Raw genomic sequence first — 12,493 nt, 5'->3', positions numbered from 1 at the left:
TGTCTGCCTAACCTCCTTCGTGGGACACTAAAATTGAGAATGAATATCTCCTTCAGTGTCTGACTGGCACATGGGGTTCTCACCAGTGTCTAGCTGGGGTTAGGAAACCTTCCATGAGTCCAAATCAATCTGTCGTCCTGGAAAACCCAGACAGCAGTTCTGCTCCATATGGAATCTGTCTGGACATCAATCTACTGATGGATGCAGTCAAGACAAGGATCAATATCACCCCATTATGATTTAGTGGAGACTCATACTCGATTTTGGATTGCTTCATAACACCCAGGAGAGATATTAACCCAGAAAGAAAACTATGGAATGGAATCATTACCAAGAAAGAACAAACCACAAAGGATAGGAGAGTGTGGTGTTGTAAAGGTTCAGCCTGTCCAATGCTACCATGAATTCAATGATTTTCAATGAGGCAGAAAGTAAGGTATCCTTTCCCTAGCAAGTGCAAAAGCATACTGTCATTTTATGATTCTTGGAAAAACACATTGATTGACCCTCAGTTGGCAACACCCCACTGAGTCCTCCAGCCTTTTCTCTGGACCCCATCAGCAGACCTGGGCAACAGTGTCAGATATTGTAGGCCATGCATTTAAAATCCTCATTTGAAGCTGGAAAACCACTATTGTTTTTTCTGCAAATAAATCTAGGAAAAACATCTTATGCTCTTTTCTAACAAAAAGGGGGGGGGGTTCACCCAAAATCAGAGACCCAAAGTTGAGTTCCCTGGGGCATGATGCTTCTCTCTCAACAAGAATAACTTAAAGTAGCTTTGGGGGTTGGAGTGTGAGATGTCCTTATAACCTCTCCCCATTCCCCAACATTTCCTCTCACAGCATCTGAGTGTTTTGATTTCTCTTTGTGACACTCTACTGAAGGATCACCAATTAAGCCTACTTCCAAAGTTGTACATGGCCTTGGCAAAGAGGCAGGTCAACAGGGACACTGGTTTCACCCCAGCCCTAAGCACAGAGAACAGGGACAAGGCAGGGCTCAGGAAATGTGTATGTGAATTTGAACTTGAAGCTTGAAGGTTGAATGTACATAAGACAGGCTTTGTTAGGACACCTGGGTGAGGCACCAGAGTTTAGCTAGTGAGGCTAAGGAGAAGGGCAACTATTGGGGAGATCATGAACATGAGTGACATAGGGCAAGGACAGTGGGAAACATTAGGCAATCAGGGAGAGGGGCTTTCCAAGGTGGTAAAGGGTGCAAAAATTTAGGGCCGGCCCTGTTTTCGAATAAAGGGATGAGGCAGTGCTACACTTTGTCCCTCTTCTTCCTCCCTCCTTTGGCTAGAACTATTGGTCCTGAGACTTAACTGCATGGGGAGCTTCTTTAGCCTTTTGGCATCTGTGGACTGCTCTCTTCAAACTCAGTCATCCTTGTTAACCATGTTATATAGCACATGATATTCTGCAAACCACTGGCTTAGAAAAACAACTATGGGCTGCTTTTAAGGTGATACTGTGTGTACCTCAGCTAAGATTTGCAAGGGTCGGTCTCCTGTGACTACATTCAGAGTCTTACTAGGCTCACACACCCTTGGTCAGCCTAAAGAGCCACAATTTGCTAATCAGGGTTGGGCTTGAAACAGTTGAGCAATGAACCAGTTTCCTTTATCTTCCTTTGCATTGACAATGGTCATCATCATGATTCATATGACATAGTTCCTCGAAAGACCAAAAAAAAAAAAAGGCAAAACAAATTTCGCAAAATACTCCCTATTGCCTATGGCTTATGATACATATTTTAATATCCTTTATAAGTGCATAGTTAAGAGTTTTTGGGTCTTCAGAGTTGGAGGCATTAAAAAAAACTATGATACTTGAATATAGGTGTTGAGTAATTATATTTGTTTCTAATTTATTTTTTAGCTAACTTTCTCACTTCAAACAAACTAAAAGATAGTTTTAGCACAAAGCTGACTTCGCAGATGTAGAGGCAAAAAGAGTTAAGATGTAGGTATGTACACACAGACAAATTAAAAATTTTTTTTTATTATAGATTAAAATCCTGAAGTTTGAGTCTCCTTGTAACAGTATAGTTAGAAGAATAAGATAATAAAACCACTAACCTAATCTAGTGTGGTTTTCAAAGTGTGACCAGAGGACCCCTGGGGAGTCCTGAGTTCTTTTCAGGAAACCCACAAAGTCCTGCCTTTCCCAACAACATATCTGTGTAAGGCTGGATTTCTAGTTCATCTGCAGCAGCACAACGAACAGATTGAACGCAGAAATAGATACGAGATTCTAGCTGTCTTCTCTGAGGCTAGACATTAAATCAATTTCCAAAAATATAACACAATGACAATCTCCTCACTACATTTTTGAGGAAGAAAATATAATTAATTTTCATGAAAGACAAGTTATTTATGTTAACATGTAATGGGTAGTTATATTAAATGAATGAACATGTTACAAAGATTTCTTTGTTTCAATTTCTAGCATAGTCCATATTAATAGATATAAACTATATAAGCAGAAGCTCTATAAGGTCCTCAGTAATTTTGAAAAATTATTTATTTATTTATTTATTTATTTATTTATTTAGGTCCTCAGTAATTTTTAAGAGTTGAAGAGTCCTGATACTAAGACGGTTGAGAATTGCTACCCAAATCTTAGCTCATTTCCTCAAGCCAATTCTCTAAACTCTATAACCATCTAAAGCCTGTTTCTTCAGCTTAACCTGGTTGCCACCATCACCCCCTTGTCAGTTTCCCTCCAACAGTATGCTCAGATGCAAGGGTAATGTAAAAATATTTAGCAACTTGTATGACATGGAAACCCACCAATCAAAATGTTCGCACAACCAGTAAGCAAAGATGTGTCTGAAAACAACAGGATTAGTCCCACTGTCTCTGAGCTTCTCTGCCCTTCCACTTGTAAATCCCATCTGCCTGTGGGAACGGGAGAATTCCCTCCCCCTCCCTGAAGAGTGTCCTGCTCACAGGCGACTCCTTGGACTTACTTAGCACTGCACCTGGTACATTGTCAGGGCTCCACCGGGAACGCCGCCTGAGCCCACACTTAACTGTCGGGAGTGTAAACCCTTCTGCTTCACCTAGCAGTGTCCCTCCAACCAGTCTGGAAGAACACGACACAGGGTTTCCCTGCAATGACACGAAGGGAAAAGGTCACCAACCACTTTCATCACCATCTTGATTTGTCACTAGGAGATGGAACTTCAGGTGGTCTAATATTGTGCAATGTCTTGAATACCTGGAAAAGATTTGTTTAGGCTTAAGGAATGGGTGAAATGCCTCGGAGACCTTAGTTTACCCAAACCATTTAAACCACTCTAGTTAAAACCTCATTAGCATATTGGATAGAAGGCAGCAGAGTGAGCCTCTCACCAGAAATGCATGGAATGTATTTAGATGTCTTTTATGGTGGGATGAGATTACGAGAATTGGGAAAACCAGATGCAGGGGATTTCCGAAGGTCTGAGGCCAAGCTGATGACTGCCAACTCTGCACACTTAGATGCAGTTCTCCTAGAACGTGTACTTCCTCATGCACTTGTCCTTTCCCTCTGACTTGCTGTTACAGATTGAACTGGGTCCCCTCAAATTCATATGTCAAAATCTTAATCCCTAGTACCTCAGAATGGGACCCTGTTTGGAGACAGGATCTGTACAGAGGTAATTGAGTTTAAGTGAGGTCATTACAGTGGGTACTAACTCCATGTGACTGGTGTCCTTATAAAAAGGGGGAAGTTTGGACACAGCAATACATGCAAAGGGAAGACAGTGTGAAGATACCAGGAGAACAACCTGTGAATGTGAAGACAGATATCTCTAAGCCAAGGAGTGAGGCCTGGAACACATCCCTCCTTCACAGCCCTCGGAACCAATTTTGATCCCAGACTTCTCAAATCCAGAATTGTTAGAAAATAAATTTCTATTGCTCACATAACCCAAATTTCTGTTGCTTATGGCAGCCATAGCAACTTGTCTTTAGGTTTCTAAATCACAGGCCCGTTCTCTCTCAAAGGAGAGAACTTTCTCTCAGAGGAAGAATTCTAAGGAGTTCTTTATTTGAATAAAGTGAGGTATAGTAAAATAATGAGCAGTTCCTTCATTCGACAACTCCCTCAGCCACACATGGCTCATGAGATTGGCCTTGTCTTCCACCTCCAGTGCCTCAGCAATAAGCAAGTGGAAGAGTTTGGCTCCCTGTGTGGTGGGAACCAGAGTGTGGCCTGGCATACGTGGAAGCCTGGCCCCTGCAACCTCGACACAGCCCTCATTTGGGGATGTCCTTCTTAGGGACTTCTCCTTCTATTCTTCAGCCTTGCTAGAACCAGACCCCAAAATGTACTGGTCCCATGCATCTTGTACGATCAATGCCAACTCTAATCAGCAGCCATGTAAAGCTACTCAGGGCTTTGGTGTTGCTACTGACCCTGGCATGTCCCAGTCCAAACTCATCCTCTTCGGCTGTTCTCACACCCTTTTCTGCTCCCCACTTCCCCAATATCGTCATTCTTCTCATCACATGCTGACTAGAGAGTCATCTTTGGCCACTCTCTGTGTCCCTTCTGCTACATCTACTCTGTTGCCAAATCTTGTGTGTTGTTCTTTCCAGTTTCCTCTCACTCTGCCTTTCCTGACATGTCTATTACCAGCACCCTTGGTCAGGCCATTTGTACCCCATGAGTGGAACTGGAATACTGTTTGACATTGTCCACTATTTGGATACCAGGGATATTTTGATTTGGGAGCCCCTGGTAAAGGATAGGGTAAAGGATATGGGGAGGTCTATGGAGGTATGAGGTGTGAGTCAAGGATGGGTTGCAGATTAGGGACCAGATAAGGCTAACTGCCGGGGACGGGGAGGGATGGCGTGAGGACATCTAGTGCACAGATTTCATGGTAATAAAAAGAAGTTGAAAGGTTACTGTTTTGGTTTTAGGGGATTAAAAATTGGTATGGATGTTAAAATGTCAACAACTACCACAGAATGTCCACATCATACTGTCATGGATCATTGAGGATGCCTGCATCTGGTTACTTGAATTTCATTCCTCTAATGCTGGACACGCTACTACCATAATTAAATGTGTATGTTTTTTCAGTGTATCATTTCCTGTCTTCCTATAGTCAACAAACATTTACTGAGTATACTTCTCAGTCTTGAGATCTGGTAGGAAACAAGACAGACTTTGTCCTTGCTATTTTCCTAACACCCTCTCCAACAACTCGTGCTCCAAATTACTTTTTTAAGCTGATTCTTAAAGAGTTAGTCACCAAATACATGTGCACACACACACACACACACACACATACACACGTGAACGTGGCAAATGCAGCACTGAAGCTCCAGATACAGACTCTTCGTTCATTTATTATGATCAAAATGAAGATACTAAGGAGTAGAAACTCAATGGGGAACACTATGCAAGTCGTATTATTTTCCTTCGAAGGCTTTTTCATTTGTAGGAGGAAATGGGGGAAATATGGGGACAGTTTTTAAGTAGTAGGAATTATCCCCTCTGTCATTCTGTGCTTTTGTTTTCATAATTCTCCTCCTTCCGATTTTAAGCTTCAGAAATTTTAATCCTGCATTCCAAAGTTTATGCGAGGAGAACAAACTTTGTTGCTTGGTTTGGTATTCCTCTGACTCCCTGAAGTTGTAATACAAATACATTTCAGTTTTTGAAAGACAGACAAGTAAGCTGTTGCCTCCGTCCTCCTCCCAGTGCCCCTGTTCAGACGGTCCAAGCACCAGCAATGCGGACAGTTCCCCGCCTCCTCTCATCCAAGGGCAAGAAAACGTTCTCTCAATTTTTTTTTCCTCAAATAATAACTAAGTTCTTGGGGAAGTCAATCAGTTCAAAATATATGACCTTAAAAAGAAAAAGTAATCACACAGACCTCACAGCGTGGTCAGAGATGATAAATTATAACAAACCGCAACTATGTGCTGGGTTTAAATCAACTAAGACTAAAGTTGAGCCTGTGCTGGGCAAGCATGAGGATGAGTGCCATCTGTGATTAAGAGCGTGAGTCATCGTGCGCCGAGCCTCCTGTCGCCCATCCGCTTGCTTGCGCAGGTTTGGCGAGGGTCCAGTGGAGGAAGTGGGGAGAGGAAACCAGTGGAAAATGCCCAGTGTGTTCTCAAGTCTCCTGAAAGGATAAGACTTGTCTGGACTTGCTTGAAAAGTTTTGGAGAAATACCTTGCACATGACTAATGGAGAAGTTCTGGTTATAGAAGCGGGAACTTATCTAGGTTGTTCCCGGTGTCATGGGCAGGAGGGGACAAGAAAGAGACACTTCTGGTGAAGGTGTCTGTTTACACATACATGAAAAGACATGGGGCTAGAAAGATGGGTCCCTGGGCACATAGGTCTTGTCCCCTAAAGCCGGATACCTGCCTTCTCTTAGTGCCCTGGGGCCTCGTGCTGGGGTGCAACGTGTCCGTCATTCTAGCCATGTGGTTTTAAAGTCAACAGTTGTTGAATGAGGTAATCCGGGTGCCAGGCCCTGAACTGTGCATTTTACAGGCGTTGTCTGGCGTAGGCCTCTTAGCTCCCAGTGCCTCTTCAGGCCTAGTTGGTAGAGGTGAGAGAGCGCTGAGACCCAGAAAAGCTTTAAAGATCTGCCCAAAGTCACATACCTTGTCTATTCATCTCCCAGAACTTAAGCACCACCCCAATCTCCTCCATACTGTCACTAGTTTTGTTTATTTTATGCTTTTCCAAAATTGTCTGTACTATGCAGAATATGAGCAGAAACCTTCCTATATGCCATTTGTTCAAAATTCAACAAGCCATTCCTGAGAATTATTAAGGGCTAGGTTTGTGCTAAATGGAGATGAAAACATGTTGCCTCTGTGCTGAAATCGATCATTTCATTCATTCATTCACTCATCTATCCAGCAGACTTTTCCTAAGCACTTCCCAGGCACTGTACTAGCTGCTGGAAATAAACCGGAAAGATACTGTGTGTGGTACGCAGAGTGATAACAAGGCTGATGATAATGGCTGACGTTTACTGAGCCCTTACTGTGTGCCCCACACTGTTCTAAGCCCTTTGTATCCATTTACACCATCAATCCTCACCACAAATCTGTGAGGTGGGTACTAGTGTTATCATCATTTCCGTTTTACAGGTAAGGAAACTGAGACATAGAGAGATGTAAGAAACTCAATCTCGATGAACTAAGATTCAGACACAGGCAGTTTAAGTACTGAACATACTTGCAGGAAGAAAATGCAATGAAAGATGTTGGTAATGCAGTGAAATTCCTGAGAATTAAGGTCTGTCCGTGGTCCCTGAGGCCAAGGGAATCAGAGACCAAAACCTGTCCCCGGGTTCAGGATAGGTGCCTGGTCCTCAAAGTGGGTCCGTGGCTCCTGGCAAAGCTAGGAGAGTAGTCCGAGTGTGGTGAGCTGGGTGTTCAAGAGGCAGAAATGAAATTATTACACTATCTTTCAGTTTCATTTCAGATACCTGTGGCTGTTTCTGCAATGACTAACATCGGGGTTACATGGAAGAGTGACTTTGGCTGTGTTTGGACGGTCAGCTCATCCTGGTAAAAATCCTGAGATGGTTACTTCCCGTAGTAAGATGCAAATATAGGGTTTGTGTGTGTGGTGTTCATTCATTCTTTCCATAGATATTTATTAAACACCTACTATGTGCCTAGAAACTGTTCTAGGCCTTCATTCAGTGAACAAAACAGAAAAAAAAATACCCTCACTGTCATGGAGCTTACATCCTGGTGGGTGTGATAGGCAACAAATAGCCTAAGATAAGACCTATGAAAAAGTATTGCCAGTAAGGGGGAGGGCATGGGGACCCCGAGCTTGGATTTAAGTACCTCATTGAGCTGGTGATGCTTAAACAAAGTCCTGAAGGAGGTAGAAATAACCAGGGCCAAGGTCCTAAGGTAGGAGGTGCCCCATGTGCTTAGAGAATGGCTAGGAGGCCAGTGGGTCCGGAGAGGAGTAGGTGAGGTCTGACAGAAAAAGCCTGATAGAGTCTTAGAGACAATTGTGATGACTTTGGCTTTTCCTTTGAGTGAAATGGGTGTGGGGGTGGGTTTGGGGGGTGGTAATAAAGGAACTAGGAAAGAGTTTGATTCTGGATATGTTTTGAAGGTAACAGATGTGCCAGTAGATGGTGGGTTGGATATCAGAGAAGGAAAGTTGTCAAAGCCCGTGGTCTTTGGCTGGAGCACCTAGAAGGATAGAGATGCTAGTCCTATGATGGAAAGGCTTCCTTCAGACTTGTCTGGGGAGACACCAGGCATTCTTTCCAGACCTGCCAAGTTAAGGGAGGCCATTAGACAACAAGGTGGGGAGACTGGCTGTTGCTCAGAAGAGAGGTCTGGATGAGGGCTACACATCAGGCATTTAGGAGCGATGGAGGGCGAGACAAGACTGGAGGAAGTCAGCAAGGGAGTGAGACACAGAAGAGGAAGACCGAGAACTGCGCTGTGGCCGTCAGTGTTAAGAGGTGGAGGAGAGGCCGTCAAGGAGATGGAAGGAGCCGCCACTGTGGTGGGAGGCAGAGCGTGGTGTCCTGGAGGCAAGCGGAGTGCGTGTGTCTAGACGAGCAGCCTGTCTGCTTGTCCACAGGGATGGGCACACCCCAAGTGAAAGTCACGTCTGTGTGCCTTACTCAGGGTCTAGGAGTCAGGAGTTAGTCAGAGAAAGCTGTTCTAAGGGAGAGAAATAGTTTCTCTCATCCTACCATGAGGAGAAAAAAAGTTTTAGCGATTTGCATAACAGGCCCTATGAGAAGGACTAGTGTGGTTCAGTGATGAATGGAGATGTTAGCACCATCAATTAGTCATTAAGCCACTTCTTCATTTGCTGTGTACATGTGGTTTCTAACTAGGCTGGAATTTGGTTAACAAAACAATCATGGCCTCCATTTCCCCCAAATCCTTGAATCTAAAGACCGTTTTTGAAATGTTAGGTCATGCTGTAATACACTCCTAGAGGTGTTTTATTTTCATTTTCTTAATTTTGTAGGAAGAAAAATATATATATATATATGGGGCCTCAGTAAACAAATCTGAAACTAAAACCAAAATTCTCCTTGTATTCACCATCTCCACTTTCTTCCAAAATGCATTTTCCAGCCATCTGTGGTCTTTAGTGCCTCCAAGCTGTTCCTGCAGTAGTCATGACTTAAAATGGTTCATTCCTTAAACTGTTTAAACAGTCTTTCATACATCCTGTCCACGCTCTCTGGTTTGGACAGCATCCTGGAGGAGCTGGGTTTGGCTACATCACAACGTGCGGTGAAGGCAAAGGGAAACCAAAGTCGGAGTTCTGGGGAAACAGTGGCAGGAGACACAAAAGCACCTGAAACCTTAATTCTTCAGGACCCTACAAAGTCGGGAAATGGGGCAAAGCCTGGAGTCATGCCCAGGTAAATGGGCATGTCCTCCGGGGGCCTGGGCTTTGGAGGCTCTCCCCTCAGGCTGTGCCTGTGGGCAGGAAAGGGGGCTGATAGCAGATCAGGGCCCTCATCCACCTCATATTTATTTACTGAGTGACTCCTATGTCTCACACACTTTGTTTCTTGATGAATTCACGATGTATTTATTTTACCATATTGGAGAAACCAGACATAGCCTAAGAATGAGAGGTCTGGAGAGAGCAGGTGGTTTAAGGTAGGGAAAATAGCACCAGCTGTCGAGTCAGGCCAGCTTGGGTTCGAATTCTGCCCCCGGCCCATGCTACTTTGAGCCATTGCTTGCCCTCCTTCAGTCTTGGCCATCTCCTCCCAAGGAGCCATTATGATATGTGCTGTGAGGCACTGCCGTGAAGATCACTGATAATATGTAGACAATATGCGATACGGTGATTCTCACCTAGCAGGGACCCAGTCTGTTGCAATGTTTATCATCCTTTTGTTTGTTTAGCAGCGTGTGGGTGAAGTAAATGAGTCTTCTGGTGCTGAAGCTGAGAAACTAAAGAATTCTTGCTCTAGAAAAGAGGTGGCCAATGTTCCAGGTTGAGGCTATCATTCATCACATTTTGCCTTGGGCAGACAATAACCAGTCACTGCCTCCTTCGCCTCCAGCCAGGGGATAGCCTCAGAGTTATGGATCGGGGTCAATACCAGTTCACTGGTGATTTCTTGTGAGATATATTCTTACCATGGTCATGGAGAGTGAGAACCCAAGAGAGGCATTTCTGAGAGCTTGCGTGTTGACACCTTCTTGAATGAGTAGAGAGCTCTGACTCAGAGACAGACTCCCACAGCAAAAATCAAGAAGAGCCTCTCAACCTTACAGGAAGCTTCAAGCCTTAGAAGAGTGCCCTCAGCTGGGAACATCCTTCGACAGAAAGGTCAAATATCCCTTGATCTCTCCTCAGTGCTTGTAAATAGGCCTTCTCTGTTGTGCATGCCCTGGGAAGGGGTCAACGCAGCCATGGGCAGCCCAGCTTGCTGAAATCATATGGTTTTGAGGGCACATTCCGTCTTTCTTGTGGCCTGGAACTTCCTGGAAAGGGAGATATGGGGGACGCAGGGCCACATTCCCTCCCTCCATCTCCTAAAGTCCACACGCTGGGGAGACAGGAAGGGAGCTGGGTCCTGGGCTTCCTCCTCCAACAGCAGCCCCGTGGCCCATTAGAGCCAGCAGCAAGGAAATGGGAAGTGCATTTTCCCCGTTCCCAAGCGGAAGCCAACAGGGTTAAGGCTCACTTGAGATCCCCATAGGCTAAAAGAGTCTTAGCACCAGTGATATCCACCCCGAACACACAGAGTACCGAAAGTAGATCGTTAATGATAAACACTCACAACCTGACAGGGGAAACCAGCGAGAGGTGAGAGTCAGGGGATTCTTGGTATCAGATTCCTAATCTGGCCTGATCTGGGCTGCTTCTGCTGCCTGCTCATCGAAGCCAGGATGCTCCTGGAACTGGTAGTGCTGGTTGAGCCGCTGTGGTGTATATTTGCCGATGACTCATCCCTTCTTAGGTCCTTTGAAAATGATACTTCCTGATACGTGACCTCTTCCCTGCAATGCTTCTCCTTCAAAGACCCAGGAAAGAAAACCTCTGAGTGAAGCCTGCTGCTTCTGACTCTGGGCGGATCTTCCCATAGTCCAGTGTCACTGTTACGTCAGCAGGCATCCCTGCTATCAAATCATTATGCATTTTATGAGACAGGCGTAGGAAAGCAGCAAACCCAGGAATGAGTGTCCAGGTCCCAGCACAGAAATACTAACACACTAGTTTCTCTTAATCAAAACCAGCCTCCGAAAGCCATATCGTGAGAAAGCAAAGAAAGTAGAACCCTCAAAAATCATATGGGGCATGCAGGGCCATCCAACCTGATTCAATAAAACCAAGGAGATAAAACTTCAATGAGTCAATTAAGCAAGAATGAGATTAGATGAAATTGTCGTAGATTCATTGACTAATCGTGGAAAATAAGTAATTTCCATGAAAAGAGCAAGCATGTTTCAGGCACAGATAAGATAATAATGGTGGGATGATATCACCGAAGGTCTCAGGTTGTTTTTTCCTAGCATTCTGGGTGTCTTACTTTCACGTAACTAAAAATAATCCTCTGCTCTGTACCAAGAACGTTGTGCCGCTTTTTCCACACAGTGGCTCATTTACTCCCAATTAGAATCGTGCACAAGATGTATTATTTCCCTCCATCTTTTAGACGGCAGGGCAGGCTCAGAAAAGTTTGGTAGCTAAGGCAGGTCACCCAGTAGGGAACGGAACTCAACTGGGAAGCCAGGTTGTCCTGAATCCAAAGGCGAGGCCCTTCGCTGGCTCACCACCCAGCTTCCTGTTGTCAGCAGATGCAGCGGGGAGCAATTTCCCTCAACTGTTCTCGATGCCCTTGGGCTTCCCTTTAGACAGCCTCCCCTTTCTCTACATCAGTGTCTCTCCGTCTTAGGGGTGCATCCTCACAATCACCCGGACAGCCGCTCGAAGCCCCGATTGCTGGGACTTGTAGCCCCACCTACAGACTCTCTGATTCCTAAGGTCTGGGGTAAAACTTGCCGATGCGCATTTCTACCAAGTTCTCAGATGATGCCGGTGCTGTGACCCAGGGGACTGCACTGGAGGACCCAGAACCACACTCAGGGTACAGCGGCCTTTCTCTCTTGGAGCACAGAACTAGGACTGCGGAGAGGCGATCTGAACAGACTCGTTTTCGAGTAAGTCGACAAAGAACAAACACACAAACCAACACGGTTTTGTTTAATTATCAGCAGTCGAGTCGTTTTTGCTGCAGAGGACAGTTTTTCCACTCTCGTCAAGGCTAAATAGGTCCCAGAGGGTTGGCCCCCGCACCAACAACCACTTGTAGTAACCACACTGTTTTCCTATGTTAAACTCCCCTCTGAGTTCTGGCAGGTTGATAACACCCAGTCTGTTTGAGACTCAACCTCTTTGGAGAGTGAACGTTTCCTGAGCTTTCACAGTCAGCCTGTGCTTCCATTGGAAACTCATTCATGGGTGAGCTGCCATAGTGCTGCCTGCAGGCATTGGG

General features: G+C 45.0%; 1 protein-coding gene across 1 annotated transcript in view; it reads left to right on the top strand.

The window, feature by feature from the left end:
- LOC105238544 overlaps positions 1-12,493 on the top strand; it is a 188,705-nt gene that overhangs the window by 166,681 nt on the left and 9,531 nt on the right. The window contains exons 10-11 of the mRNA XM_034669085.1: positions 7,451-7,547; positions 11,894-12,459. The gene's annotated coding sequence lies outside the window, so the exon portion shown is untranslated. The remainder of the gene's footprint in view (positions 1-7,450; positions 7,548-11,893; positions 12,460-12,493) is intronic.

This window comes from Ailuropoda melanoleuca, chromosome 1 (genome assembly GCF_002007445.2).
Source record: "Ailuropoda melanoleuca isolate Jingjing chromosome 1, ASM200744v2, whole genome shotgun sequence".
Lineage (NCBI taxonomy): Eukaryota > Metazoa > Chordata > Mammalia > Carnivora > Ursidae > Ailuropoda > Ailuropoda melanoleuca.
Note: the sequence above shows the minus strand (reverse complement) of the source record. Positions and strands in the feature narration are given on the sequence as shown.